This window comes from Cydia strobilella, chromosome 23 (genome assembly GCF_947568885.1).
Source record: "Cydia strobilella chromosome 23, ilCydStro3.1, whole genome shotgun sequence".
NCBI lineage: Eukaryota > Metazoa > Arthropoda > Insecta > Lepidoptera > Tortricidae > Cydia > Cydia strobilella.
The window spans coordinates 3,476,949-3,492,993 of record NC_086063.1 but is presented as its reverse complement, the minus strand read 5'-3'; the positions used below and the strand labels follow the sequence as shown (position 1 = coordinate 3,492,993).

At 36.3% G+C, this 16,045-nt stretch overlaps 1 protein-coding gene across 12 annotated transcripts in view; it reads left to right on the top strand.

The window, feature by feature from the left end:
* LOC134751773 (MAP/microtubule affinity-regulating kinase 3-like) overlaps window positions 1-16,045 on the top strand; it is a 235,325-nt gene that overhangs the window by 94,917 nt on the left and 124,363 nt on the right. For 2 of the 12 annotated variants that reach the window (XM_063687245.1, XM_063687243.1), the window contains exon 1: window positions 13,785-14,013. The exons of 5 other annotated variants lie outside the window; for them this stretch is intronic. The gene's annotated coding sequence lies outside the window, so the exon portion shown is untranslated. Of the gene's footprint in view, window positions 1-13,778; window positions 14,014-16,045 lie in introns of those variants that run through there. 5 more of the 12 variants (XM_063687244.1, XM_063687254.1, XM_063687246.1 and 2 more) reach the window with 5 other exon arrangements.

Sequence of the window (16,045 nt, the reverse complement as noted above, 5' to 3'; positions counted from 1 at the left end):
CTAAATTACTATTAAAACACTCAGTTTCTCAGCTTAAGTGAATAAAACTATTATAAAAGCAATTATTAACCGTATAATAGTTAATCAGACTGCACTCGACCTACTAAAGTACGTGACTATGCAGTAATAATACTAAATTTGTTTACATCTTTGCCATTTCGCTGATGGCTTATTGTGCGGAAGAGATAGAAACTCATTGGTACTTTATATTAGGCCATAAAAATACGTATGCGTAGACGGCTTGATGCAAAAAAAAAACGGTTAGCGTCACACATTTGGGATTTGACGAATGTTATCCAGCAATTGTATAATACACATACAATATGTATGTGTATTACCAAAGATAGATATAACTCCGTAATAGATGGATACAGTCTAAGGAACAAACGTGCCTCGAAAATCACGAAAATTTGATTCTCGATCAGATGGCGCCACTAGTTTTGGCCTACTCTCGTATAGAGGGCGTTGACGGTTTTGTTTGTTATTTATAATTTTAACGCATATCAGTGAAAGAACATGGGTCAAAATCATTTAAAAATAATTAATGCAAATAAAAAAATCATTTATCTTTATTTAAATACATTTTAACGTATTTTTATAAATCTTCATTTTTAGTTTTAAAGTATGTCGATAGATGGCAGTGAATTTACAGTGGTTACAAAATATACTATGTCAGTACCGCTCTATCTTATTATATCCTCTTGGATTTTACTAAGGCTTTTAATCACAAATAGAAAATCCATTTACTTTATGATTTCAAAGGGCGTTACAGGATCTTAATTCTTACTTAAAAACTTTTTGACCCGCTTATCGATATTGTATATAAAATATTGTAGGGATTTTAAGGAACGAATTTGCAAATACCGGTGTCCTTCGCTTTTAACAGTAGTGACATCTTTCCGTCTGAATGATTGGGGTCATAGTTATACCTGTTCATTAATCTTCATTTGCATAATATAGTCTATTGTGTGCTATTACTAAGTACCTACTTGTGTACTTATGACTGTCTGAGTCACAGAGTGTCATCGCCGAAACAGGAAGGTCTTGTCGGTTTACGCCTTCGCTTGCATAACACATAGTGATTGTGTGTTGTGTGGTTATTTGTCTGCCAATAATGCATCACTTTCGCTTTCGGTCAGCAACCAAATTATTACATGTAAAACGTGTTGACAAAGCTTTCAGCTGTACTGGCTAATAATTATCTACCTTTTATCACTATTAACAAAAACTCTCACTTAAGAAGTCTAGTCTAGTAAGTTTTACCATACACTATGGCTCGAGTTTTTATGTTTACTTATTTCAGGAGTTTTTTCAACGCCTGGAAGGTTATATTATTGTACAGTATCATACAAAGGTACATACAAAAATATCTGTTTACTGGACACAGGCTGAGATCTGAGATCATGGTTTTTCGACGACTGACAATATTTCATACTATTCAAAGTTGAAATGCAGTAACAACTCCCTCTGCAACATTACTACATTTGTTACCACATTTTCTTTAAGTTGACTTTTACAAAATTTAATGGGGAAGAACAATGTAAGGATCGTAAGAAAAATCCGTTTGCAGTGAAGCTACTACTAGCATTTATAAACGTGAGTGACCAGCTTTACTATATTTAAATTATTTAATATGTCAGTGTCCATTTTCTTTAACTTGACATTACCTTTTTCGCTTCATTGGCTAAAATTTTCGCACATATTCGTTTAGGGTTATCCTGTAGGTTATCTAAGAATCACAAATATAGCAATAACATGTGTTGGTAATAAATCTGTCTGGAATAATATTACGTAATAAGCGGAAAACAAGTACATGATATGGAAACGAGCCCAGGAAATACCACCTATGACCTTACATGGTATTTCTATTAGTTAGTATAGGTTCACTGCAAACTGAGTTTTCGTATGATCCTTACATTGTTCTTCCCCATTCAATTTTGTAAAAGTGGAAGCAATTTATGTGGTGCTAAATATCGTACATCGTGATTCATTGTTTGCTGTGAAAGCGTGGTCAGTCCATCTTGAGGTCATAGGAGTCCTGTGGTCGACTAATTGTTGGTCTGACCAACTTTCGTACCTAGTTTTTGCCTTGTCATCATTACGGAATTTAACATAGAGTTAATGGTCTGATATAAATTTAAGCTTGGTTGGTTGGTTGTATTGAATTTAAATGCGTTAAAGTTTATATAAAATTTGTAAAATAATATTTCTGTGTAGTAGGATTAATCTGTTAGATGCCATGTAATGAAATTAACAGATACGTTACGTTTGAATTGTTTGGGCTACAATGTATTTGTATCCTCAATGTTTAATAGTGCATAAGATGTCATATACGTTCTCATTTCAATTCGGATAGGCATCCGTGTTCCGTGTTTTACCAGTGGCAACAAAACAGTTAAACTAGAACTTATCATTTTACAAATCAAAATTGTTTAAATTATAATTATATTCTTGTCTATATGCTAAAGTTAGTAATTCACCAAACAGACATTAGACGCAACATAATCGCGAAATGGATTATGAAAATTAAAGACACGACATTGATTCAAAATAAAAGCGGAGGTGTGGCTGTCACACGCCGAATACACGTTAAATATTTTCCGGGCTTCTTACCAAATAATGGTCATAAAGACGTATTTAAATACGGCTATCGGCTATCATTATCAGCACTATCAGTGCCCACGGCGGCGATATGCGAGAGTAAACGCGAGGATGATAGTGAAACTGTTAGTTCATACCCGTTTTTGTTTAGCACGTGTGAAATTATAGATGTGAGTCTGTGTTCCATACCTATTTGATATATTTTCCTGTGTGGAATTGATAAGAGATTAAAATAACATTTATAAATAATTTCCTAATGTTGTTCTTCCCCGTCTCATTTACGTGTGTTTTTGATTTGGAATGAATGTATTACATTGTATTAAATAGTTGTGTTTGATTCGCTGAAGTACTAATCAGACCGGCTAGCATGACTTGCGTTCTCGCGCGCGACATGATACATAAAGTCGCACTAGATGTGACGCGAGAGATGACGAGCTAGCCGGTCAAATCAGTATTGTAACTGAAAGTTAGCTAAACGCTCATTTTAACCATAAGGCATTATGATATTAATCAGTGACAGAAAGGTTGGTTACCTTTCGTAAATTTCTATTATATCTATTGAACAAGAGACTGATTATAATAATCTGCATAATGGAGCGCGCTTTATTACATCTAAGATTCATCGATACCATCGAAATGATTACCGGAAACTGTTTCAAATGTATATTATTACGCTAATAACTTGTCAGGCCGTTTCGTCTGACCGGTTAGTTTTTATTGTCCACGATCTACTAGAAAGTGGACTTGTGAAAAGTTAAATGCTGCAAATCTCTTTGGAAATTAGGACCGGTTCTATTGTTTTTTCTGGCTGAAACGTGATGTCTGGTGCTTTCTAAGTTTTATACTTAGACATAGGTGGTCCATTAGTATGACTCCTAATCTACGGGCCCGGCGAATATAATAACCACATTTGTGTCTTTCGTAAAAGGTAGGTATACGGATAGATAATTTTGTTTGGAATGCAGGCTATACACATACGAAAACGTTGACAAAAAGATATCCCAAAAAAGTTTCAAATGCAAAACGTTTTTTAAGTTACTTATATATTTTTTTTACATGTAATGTAAATTGTAATAAAAAAGATTGTTTGTGGCATAAACAAATCTAATCTGTTGATGAATAAAAGTTAGGTACTATCTTGTCTTAATACAAAATAAAACTGATGTATTATTGGCCGGTGCTGTATACATTTATAGAAAGCGTAATTAATAAACCATACAAAATAGGAAACTCAAGAGATTTATGTTTAACTTACTATGTTTATGTTCTGCAAAATAAATGGGGACGTTCAACGTAGGTACGCATGCAATATGTATGTACTCGTATCTACGCAAGCTATTCATGTTACTACCATATATTTCATTTGCTGCACAGTAAAATCACAACACGCCAAATATCAAGGTGTGATATTGAAATTCCCCAACCCAACACGTAGGAATGTAAGATGAAAATTTATAAAATGAATTCTATTCTAGATTTCCATATCAAAGAGGAACTCGTATGACAATTGTGATTGAGTGCGGTAATTGTGATTGTAAGTGTGAATTCCGAACAGATTAACGTAGGACATTTCTGGTCTACTTTACCGACCACTTTGCTACAAACCTAATAAAATTGATAAAGCGAAATATAACGAAACTAAAGGTCAAAACGCGAAGTAAAATACAAAACGATATTGAGTGCACTCTGCCTTATCAAGTTAAACGTGAATACTTTATAATGACGTCAGAGCTCGGATTCCTCTTATTGTGACACTAGACGCTAGCTAAACAGATTTGTCGACCCGACGTCGGCAAGGGGAAGTGTCAGCTCTCAACGTGGAGTATACATAGCTTCAGCAGTACCGTCAACCGGGGTGAATAGGGATGGCTGGGGTGAATAGGGACAAAGCTTAAAATGTAATTTACCTAACAATTTGTTTAACCTCCTAATGGGCCCATACAAATAACAAATCCAAAATTTGCCACTGAAAATTGAACCTGTGTTGATTTTGCGTTGTTAGAAAATTGAACGAAACAAAGCCAAAGCGACTGTTCCAATTGAATATGATTTAAATTTTATCGAACTGAAGAAGTACTATAGGTAGGACCTTGGGCCTTAGGAGGTTATAAAATACCCTCACAAATGTTATCATTCAAAATCTATTATTATTTTCAATCGAATGATACAATTTGTGTAATTACTTTTTGAAAAATTGTCAGGTAATTCACATTAAGTTTTGTACCTATTCGCCCCAGTCATCCCTATTCACCCCAGTTGACGGTATTCATTTCTCCGATGAAACGCAGTCTTTACAATCTTAAGGTCAATCTATACTGGTGATGAGATCATGCTTAGTGAATTAGCTTCTCGCCTGATAATGCTTCCGAGATGTGGATGTGTCCGGTATTTCGATGCAGTCGACGGTTACTTGACTCTCAGAATAATAACTAAAGCAAAGAAGCCGGGCAAAAATAAAAGCTTGGTAAAAGATATCGTATTCACAACACGTTATTACTTTTTGTCTATGAGTGAGTGAGACAACAATCCGCAAGTTCTTTCGTTGTTTTCAGTATTGTCATAAGATGAACTGAGGGAAATGTCAAATGGTCCTATGTGGTTCTATAATATAATCCAGCCAAATAAAATATAAGTTCGTTATTTCACAGGTAGGTGTCAACTGTAACAACTTGACATAGTCGTATTATTTTAGTTGAAATATTTCGGGATGTTTCAGCGGTCATCTTGGTTTATTTTAATTATATTCTTGCTATTCCTGAAAGATTGTTGGAAAACGTGTTATTTGTAATGTCTTTTTTATTAGGGTTCCGTACCCAAAGGGGTTAAGACGGGACCCTATTACTAATACTTCGCTGTCCGTCTGTCTGTCACCAGGCTGTATCTCATGAACCGTGATAGCTAGACAGTTGAAATTTTCACAGATGATGTATTTCCGTTGCCGCTATAAGAACAAATACTAAAAACGGAATAAAACAAATATTTAATTGGGGCTCCAATACAACAAACGTGATTTTTTTGCCGTTTTGACGGCACCCTTCGTGCGCGAGTCCGACTCGCACTTGGCCGGTTTTTTTATGTAGGTATATTGGTCTTATCTATACGATTCTACCAATTATAGACTAAACATTTTTTTAATAGTTTATCATTTTTATCAATGGCTAACTGATAATTTGTTCTTTTGCCTTAAACGTAATATGTATATCTAATTATAATTATCATTTTTAAGCTTGTAATAATGCTATTATTGTAGATTGTAGATAAAGACAACATGTAGCTTTGTTTGCTTAATTTACTTCTGAAGCAAATGAACGCTACCTACTTGTTGACTTACAATTCACTGACAACTTTGGACTGACACGTGATTTGTAATATATTTATTATATTTCAATGTATAAATAAATATTACGTTAATAATAATCAGAAAAAACTTTTTATTTTAAGCTTATTAATCTAACAAGTTATATGAAGGACAATTGTACTACTAACGCCATCTGTGGGCGAATAGCAGAACTATGAATTAAATGCCTCTGCTCTATGTATGCTACATTTTAATGGTCCTTAATCGTATTTTACTAATGTTTTAGAAATGCTTAATAATATTATACTTCTTATTTACACAATTATACCAAGTTTACGATACAACTAAATAGGTACTTAAATGGCGCCCTGTACGGCGAGTTAGTCTCGCTACTCGCCGTCAGGTGGCGCTACAAGTACTTCAGCTACTGGTTGTGGACGAACACGTTTGTTGCCATATACATAATTATAATGTTATTTTTTTTTTAAAATGTTTATGTGTTAATTAATTATGCATTAGTAACTAATTTAAAATTATCACTCTTTTTATAACTATAATATAGTACTTAGTACTCGGTGTTTGTTTAAGGACGGGGTGCTTTTTGAAAACCTTGCACGGTTAATGATAAACGGGTCTTTTAGCTAAAATAGAGGAAAAGTTTTTCTTGTAAAGACACTGTTATAAAATATTGAGCCAGTTATGTAGTACCAAAGATAGATATAACTCTGTAATAGATGGATACAGTCTAAGGAAAAAACGGGCCTCGAAAATCAAGAAAATTTGATTCTCGTTCAGAGGGCGCTACTAGCTTTGGCCTACTGTCGTATAGATGGCGTTGACGGTTTCGTTTGTTATTTAACAATTTTAACGCATATCAGTGAAAGAACATGGGTCAAAATCATAAAAATAATTAATGCAAATAAAAAAAATCATTTATCCATATTTAAATACATTTTATCGTATTTTTATAAATCTTCATTTTTAGTTGTGTGTCGACAGATGGCAGTGAATTTACTGGGGTTACAAAATTTACTATGACAGTACCGCTCTAGTATAAGTTACTCTGGTAGTACTTACTTACTACCTTATGCTGAGACTGGATTAAAAGCAATTCCTATGGATATTGCTAACAATAATTAGAATTGTAATTATGAACAGACGCGTATTGTGAAATTGTAACTAAACACGTGCTCGAGTGTTATGTTCTCACCTAACATAATTAAATGACATCACATCCGTGTTAGCGAAATTTGTCGCGCGTCAGTTATTTGTTATAATTAAGTACTCGTTATATCTAATTAGTGTTATATTGTTTTGTGCTAAAAAGTTTCTGAATAACTATTTATAGTTTAGTACCTGTTAAAGTGTTCCGACGCACTTTAACTTCCGTAGCCTGTTGTCGTGTTAAGGACGTTCCGTTTTCCAGTCCTGATTTCCGATAGATATGATATCTATTAGATGGTAGCACTGAGACTTCTGAAACGACTAAATTCGCAACAAAAAAGTTAGTCTAAATTCTTTCTAAATCGATAGGTAAAAGAGATAACATCGTTTTTATATCCTCTCCTAGGATTTATCAGCGAAAATTATGGCTGGAAATAAGCGACGAAGGAATCTTAATATCACTTCAGAACACTGCTCAACTCCCATCCGGAAGATAGTTGCAAATAACACCTGCTAATGACAATTTACGATTGTAGTTTCACCAAACGACGCGTCGTTCTATAAATACGCTACAGTAAAATTATCTTTAAAGCACTCCCTATACAAGTCGCACTAACATAAGCCCTTTTGGCACTAAGCGACAGAAAATGCTTCGCGATGCCCCCATTAAACGATTATCGAGTATTGTCGGGTGTCGAGTTCATTTTTTGCGATCCTACAGGTTCAACGAACTGCCACTTAGACCCAAAACGCCATTGCTTCTTGTGAATTATTGCTACTTACGACATTTTGTTCATGGAGTATTTGCATCTGTGCTTAATGGCTCTTATGTCTAATGCCGTAGGGGTGGGTTTGTAGGCGTAACAGTTGATTCTCATGTATAATGTAGAGCCTTGACTGTTAATTGTAGCGTAGGAGTGTCGATTCTATGTATTCATTATTGAAAATTACGGCTTGGTTCTAAGAGCTATAATATGTTAATGGCATTAGAAATATAAACATACAATGCGTACCTGCTTATTGTATAAGTTACATTAGATCAGGCTAAGTGTAAAATAGCAGTAATTTTAAAGCGTGCAAGGCATAATAATCTTGTTCTCTGCGTAAAAATACGGGTTAACCATTTTACGTTCGTTACACACAATATTTCTTCTCACATTATCGTCAACAGGACTTTAAAAATGTTTTCGTTTTCATACATGTCAACTTTATACAAAATTCGAGTAAGTAAACAGTTTTATAAAGCATCAGTGCATTTGGCAAGCTTAGCGATACATTCAGTTAAATCACACTGTTGGCAAAGTTAGATCTTTCGTTTAAGGTAGTTTTTTACCAACTTGAAATCAGAGCCAATGCAATTAGGAAAGGGCAATCTTTTTATACGGTATTTTTGCCAAAAAGTTTCACGGGATTCAACGTTTATCCATGAGCGACAATATATTTAATATATATATTCACAGACAGGTCACTCACCTATGTGGGTGGTTGTCTATTCAATACATTAATTACAAATGAATAATAGTTACCGTAAGCTGCAGAGTTAAGTGACCCCCTTTATTATATGCTGTTCACATATTTATATGTTATTCACATAACTTTGCAGCGGGTCTCTATTGTTTCCCATATAGTTTTAAGTCATAATGCATTGTTTGTCCACATTTTCGTTAGCCATAATTTGGTTTTTCTCAGAAACGTATAACTTTTCAGGATTGCCATAAAACAAACCTAACCTAACCTATCTATAGGATAACCTGCGGAAAATCCTGAAAAGTCAACGGTTTCAGAATTATGACTAATGATAATGATGACAATCATTACATTATGACTTTCAATAATTATGTCAAACAAAGGGACCCCCTCTGCAGCATACGGTACATGGTTCCGTGTAGAATTCATCAAACATATTGTAATAAGAAAAAGACGTAACTTTCAGCCTACATGAACCCCCTAAGGGCCTAAGGGAACGTTTTTCAGCGTAAAGACTATCCTCTGTCCTTTACGCAGGTGAAATTGCCTTTATACCTTCATCTCAATCGTATGAAAAATGTCACAACCTCACCACGTTATTTCCTTGTCCTTTGTCAAGAAAACAAAACACAATGAAAAGGAAACATAACAAAACTTGGAAAACGGCAAACGTAAATAACTCCAGGATACAAAGCTTAAACCTAGCACCATTTAGGGTAAGCTGATGGAGTGGATTGAAATTCGCCGCGGCGCCACTAAAAGTTTCGGTCGTAAGTCGATATTAAGCTCGACTTTGACGTTATGGACTTATGGGCTTTAGGCGTTGCTGTCAATCAATGTTCACTTGTGTTTGGCACCCGGCGGTGCGCCGGGAGGCAGGCCGCAAATTCGATTTTTGAATGCAACCACGAACTTACGCACTTATCCGCTCGTTGCGGTTGCGGCGCGGTTCTATAGTGTAGCCTGACGGCGGCACGCAGCCGCGGTTGCTGACCGTAAAGGGGCCCACTGACTATCAGTCCGCCGGACGATACCGGCCTGTCAGTTAGAACAAAAATTTGACAGTTCCGAACAACTGACAGGCCGATATCGTCCGGCGGACTGATAGTCAGTGGGCCCCTTAAGAGCGCATGAGCTTTTCATAAAGACATTATTTCATCGCTTATTATATCAGGAAGTCGGTGCCTGCTTCATTTCTTGGTAGAAGTAGACCTCAGGTTGGAACCGGGAAAGCGTAAAAAATAAAGATGCGATTTATAGGAATCATTTCCCCTTTATACAATTAATTCTGTTAATTATCTTACCTGCAAAAATTACAGGAAAAATAATTAAATAGTTACGTAATGAAAGTACAGTTGATTGCCCAACGGCCTAAAATATTCAGAATTATCGATTATCCGGCGAAGCGCTTTAATAACTAACACTAAGTACCTTGGCTGGCTTTGAACCCTCGGTGTCATGCCAACTCGTGCCATTTGGCTGGATCGTAGGCGAAGGCTGACTTTAAATAGGTAGGTAGTAATAATAATACTTATGCAAAATTTCGCGGACCACTAAGAGGGTCAGATGCACAAAACTGTCCTTATTCTGAAAAGTCTAGTGGTTGCATTAATTATAGTCTGCAACTTCTCAAATGATTTTTTCGCCAAGACCCTAATCTGTTAAACAAAAGCCATTGTTCCTTTTGTGCGTGCGCGTGTCCATTGTTGGTGAAAGCGTGGCCATTGTTGGTGAGCGCATGCCACTCGCTGATACATAATGGTCACTCGCTCACCAACAGTGGGCACGCGCACACACAAAAGGAACAAAGGCTTTTGTTTAACAGATTAGGGTATTTGGCGAAAAAATCCTTTGAGAAGATGCAGACTATACTCATTGGTGTAACCAGTGCAACCGAACCTAAGTCTACGCTCCGACAACGCGAAGTTCTAGGTAAGATATGGTTATGTCTGCTTCTCAATCTGGTGGACATAGCTCTAAATCATATTAATCATTGTTGTTGTGTTGTGACCCTACTTTAGGCGCCATGATCAGGATCACTTCAATATTCTTTCCTATGGGATGTTGGTCTTTATCCATGTGTCCTAGTCCTATAGGATTTCTGTAGATCTGTAGTGTTCTCTCTCTAGATCTAAGATCTGTAGTGTTCTGTATATTTTTTTAAATTACATGTCCTGTGGATTTCTGTACTTGGAACGCATTTGGTAACATGGGGTCAAATTAGACTAGGCACGAGCCCTCAGTCGAGTTAGTACCTACGAGTACAAGCTAATAAAGCCTGGCAAACCCGCATGACCATCAAACCTATAATGCTTGAATTGGCATCGGATCCGGATAACATGGCGGTTAGCCTGCGGGCACTTGTCTTAATCGGTATCGGATATCGTGTAGGCATGGCATTTGTTTTGCATGTCGTTTAGTTTCAGTATTTTGGGAGAGGTTGTTAGATAAAATCGCTACGCAGGAAGCTATTTAGTTACAATTATTTTTCATACTTTCAATAGGAATACAACAAGCTCATGTTATCAGTATGTCACAGTCCACATGCAGTCTTCAAATATTTCTAACTAGATTAATTCAGTATTCACTCTCCGTATCGAAAAATTGTCATTTAGATTACGCACGTATCAGTTATGAGAACTTCTTAAAATTCACAAAGGTAAGTCGAGCGACGCACGCAAAAGTCTTGGGGCACAGTATTAGAGCAATTGCAAATGGGAACTAATTGCACATTGGGCTGGCCGGGTTATTAGCCCCGCTTATTATACACGATCCGTTCATATTTTGGGGCATAGTTTATATTTCCACATATAGTTTAGCCATTGTTTAATTGATGCAGTTGCGAATTTGTATACTTGATTGATACTCACTTTTTAGGTAAACACTGCAGCATTTCGCTTTGCCCTGCTCTGCGCTAGGTGAACTTGATATGTAATAGCCATAGCCATCTTTTGTCTCGATTCTAATAATTTAAACATAAAATAATCAAAGATCGAAAATCGAGAAAATCAAGGGAGTGTTGTTAGGTTAGTGTGAGTAAAAAAAATGATTTGTGTTAGATTTATCGGCAAAGTTCTCGTCTTTATAAAATACAAACTTTATTATTTATGAACATTATTGAATCAAGTTTATAAACTGGTCAGGGGTACCGAGACCGAGCAAGGTAGATAGAACGCAAACAAGGAAATATCTAGAAAACTTTAAATAGAGCTTAAAATAAATTAATTTGATCTATATTCACTGCGATTAAATTTGGACGCGACGCGCTTCAAATTTGCAAAACAAACGAGTTTTCTATGGAAAATAACCCATTATAAAACTCCACTTAATAGGTAAAGTTCATCGTTCCTGCCCTTTTATAATTTATTCCGTAAAGAGAAACTGCAGTTAGCATGTAATGGGCCATTGTTAACGCACCGCTAACCCCGGCCATAACGCATGGGTTCATACAATTTACATAACGCGTGTTAAAAAACCGCCGGACACCTGACGGGAGAACTCACCTGTAGTATAAACTGCGTTTTTACCAGACGCCAGAATCGTTATCTCATTATAACACCGATGGGGAAATGTGAGCTTTATAAGTTAGGTGTTAAATTTGATTTTGTATTAGGTATCATATATTTAATACAGGTGAACAGGTGAGTTGGTGCGCTACGTGTCTTAGGAAACTCTTGATCCTTGTAATTCTATGCAAGTTTGCAGAACACAAAATGTCAGATTTAATTTGATAGACATGGGAATAATAAACTTTCCCTTTGTCTGACCGTTAGGCATTAATGTTTGATATCTGGGTGTTACGGATATATGACTGTTTATTTTCTAAAGTAAACCATCGAATTTTGTGTCCTTCGCTATATTCTGTTAAATGCCTTGAAGGGAGAAATAACTTTGTTGAAAGGACGTCTTCAAGTTATATCAACTTAACTTACCAACTTGATAGAGATAGAGGTTATTTATTGCATTATAATACCAACATGTCAAATAAACTTTGTGATTTTAACTGACATGATTATGAAGCGAAAACAAGATCGGCTGTAAAAGTTACTCCTACGGTCGTTCCAACTCAAAACATCCTAAGAAGACTTGTGCTTAATTTCTTTTAAGACTTTTTGGTCACTGGCCTAAAATATTAATCGTGTAGCTTGAAGTATGACGAGTTTTTACGCGCTGCCGCAGCCTCTGATGACTCACGCGCAACTGTACTGCTTTCCAAAACAAAAAAGTCGTATACGGGTATGGAATTCCAATAAAAATACGATTTTCTGGCTTGAGACTTTGTGGCAGTGGCCGGCTACTCCGCAATGACGTGTTAATGCGATTTTATCGAGCCATCAATCCGTTACAGCGTTGATTTACGTCTGTAACTAACGTTAATATTTTCTCTCTATTAGGTCCAGTGTGAGTGAATTACGAAAATAAATATTAGAATTTTTGGGTACGAGTGTATTGCATTGGAAATGATAGAGCAAAATTACTGCGTACAACTAAATAAGTAGTTTTATATCAAAGATTACGATGATGTGACAAAACAACCTAGTTTTTTCAATTAAAAGAAACATCTGAGCCACTGGTGTTATTAGGCTTTGTCATCATTTTGTGGAGTGTTACATTGTGAACGTTAACTTGTATCCTAAATACAAAGTATTAAATTTCCTATGCCCGGGATTTATATGTAATTGAAAGTTTCATATTTAAAACAAGCTGTAAACTTGGATTCAATGTATACGTAGCACCATTTTCTGTCCAATGAATACAGTGTGAAATTAATTCGCGTTTCGATGGTTCTGGTACTTCTGGTATTAAGCCTCGTATGTTACCAATTTTGTGAATTGTGTGTGTCCACATTGAGATTGATAGTCATTGTGCAAAATGGTCGCAACAAAACATCTGTAATTTAGTTGGCTGAAATGTTACAAGGGAAATTTCGTAGATCACTGCTGGAGTTAATCACTTCGTCAATCGTGGTCAGTGCAACCGGAGCACCTTACTGAGTACCTTAGTTCAAACATGCGAGTCATCATCATTTTTGTCTTGCATCGTCAATAAATTTTTAGCAACTTGCATTTTCCTAAATTAACAAGTATTTGGTTTGAAGTCTAATTTAAACTGAGAACAATTACCTAATAATCGCGAATTTCAGCCGCTTATCTTTGACGTCACGTGCGTCATTTCTGTCCAACACCCCCCTTTGTCCCTCCAAGCTGATAACCGGCGGAGCGGCGCGAGCGCAGCGCCTCGCCAGTCTTCCCCCAACTGTCGTGGCACGCGGACGTGTTGCTGCTCTGTTCTATAGTTACTTAACCTCAGTGCAGTGATGGTGCAGAAGTGCTAGTGATTGTGTAGTGACAAGATCAGTGCCCAGTGTCGCACGTGCTTTGTGCACCTGCCAGATACCGTTGTGTTGCGCTTCGGTGCTCCGGTTAATAACTTCGGATACGCAGTGACTGTGCTAAGAAGCGAGGAAAGCTTTACCTGTATCGGTAAAATAAGGATTGTTTTATAGTTTTCACAACTTTTAAAGCTCGTGTTGACAGAAGGCGTATTGACTCACTTCCCAAACTTGGACGGATCTAAAGTCTAGCAGAACTATATCCATTGTTTAAGTGTCACAGTTTTTGGGGACATTTCGTTTGTTTCGGAGGCTGTTGTCTCGCTCGATCGGCTGCGGAGGAAGGCTTTTCGGCCGGGTGAAACAGCGGCAACTGGACCTTGATATCCGGCATTGCAACAGTACAATTGAGGTGGTTTGGCGGCTGTCGGGTGCCGCAAGTTTGGAACTTATCGCTGTTTGGGCACCTCGAACCGAAAACTTCGAAAAATCTCAACTTTTCATCAAAGTCCTGTGTTAAACTGGCATCTATTACAATGTTGGTTCTGATTTCAACATTGTAATATATACTAGTTCAGCTAGTTTCAGCTGTTCTTTACTTACATTTCTTTCTTACCTCTAAACAGCCTGTGCAACTTTCGGTGTTTTATGTTCCTATAAGTAGGTTGGCGAAGACATTTCAGAGCGAAAACCGAACAATATCGTTTTTTAAACACTTGCGTTATTTTTGTAGTGATTCAATTTATCTATTCGAATGTGCTATTCCTGTATTGGACTAGTATTAACTTCAATGTGTAGTCTAGTTGTTCGTGACTGCAACCTTTGCCTATCGAAGGTCAATGTTGTTGCTAATCTATGCAGTATCAGTTGACAGTTCACAATCACATGTTTACATAAGTCTAATTGATTTAAACGTACTTACCGCTTTAGGTTCATAACTTGTGTCGTACCATTCGAACTAGCGTTTTATATTGTCAAGGTTGGCATTAGGTTCACTTGCATTGCCTATTCGGTATTGTTTTCCTATATATAAGACTGGCCGTCGCTTACATTCGAATGGGTTTCTACCTCTACAATATCGATTACTTGTTAGTCGATATCCCTTATTTTGTTATTTAAATATTAAGCTATAAGTTACATTTCCGTCAAGCTAGATTGACAGTGTAATATAATTTATGTTCTGCAATATCGCAACTAGGTTATGTAAGTTCTGTCCACAAGAATGTAAATCAATAACCTGATGTTTTTTTCTTGTTAACACTTGCCATTGAGATATCATTGTCTCTATTCACTTTCACATCATTGTCTAGAAGTGCAAAGCTTTCGATTAACATTATAATGAGCTGCATAACACCCATATGACTGTAAAAGCTGTCATGGCTTTCTATGCTTACGCAATTAGGAAAGTGTGGGAGTTGAAGTTTGGTAATACATCTTGTATGATCATTATTATCTAATCCAGCCGAGAAAGGTTAATATTTACACACAAAATGTTGATTTACTACATTTTCTGTGCAAAAAACATGTAGGCTGAATCGCTGTTTGCGTTCGCGTTTACTCTATTTGAACATTTCGGATGAAATAAGCTTATTGCTAAATACTAGTCACGCTTCTAGCTTGTTTATAATGATTTTCTTCCTTTATTCGTTTTCCTTAGAATCGGCATTGTTACGATTTCTAAATTGCAATGATTTAGTATGATGCGAGGTAATTACAGTTATTTTTTATTGCATTTCTGAACGTTTAACGTTCTCTTTGCGGCCTTTACCTTGGATATTCAGTTTTTGCTTATTATGCGCTACTGTAGTTTGGATGTTGCATTTTAATGACAATCTTTTTTAGTGAATGCCATATTAAGGTAAGTTGCAGTCATTATAACTTTTAATATAATAATATAATCCTCGTTCTCAAGTCGATTTTTACACATAAAGCTGCATTCAAATTTGTTTCTATTGAAAGTGGTACCTTAAGTCTGAAATTCTCTCAAATGTTTAACATTTTTTTTTTTTTTTTTTTTTTTTTTTTTTTTTTTTTTTTTTTTTTTTTTTTTTTTTTTTATTAGCCTATTTTGGTGTCCCACTGCTGGGCAAAGGCCTCCCCTCGTTTTCTCCACTCGACCCTGTCATCGCCATCTTCCCACCATTTGGGGCAGAATGCGTCCAAGTCGTCCCGCCATCTCCTTT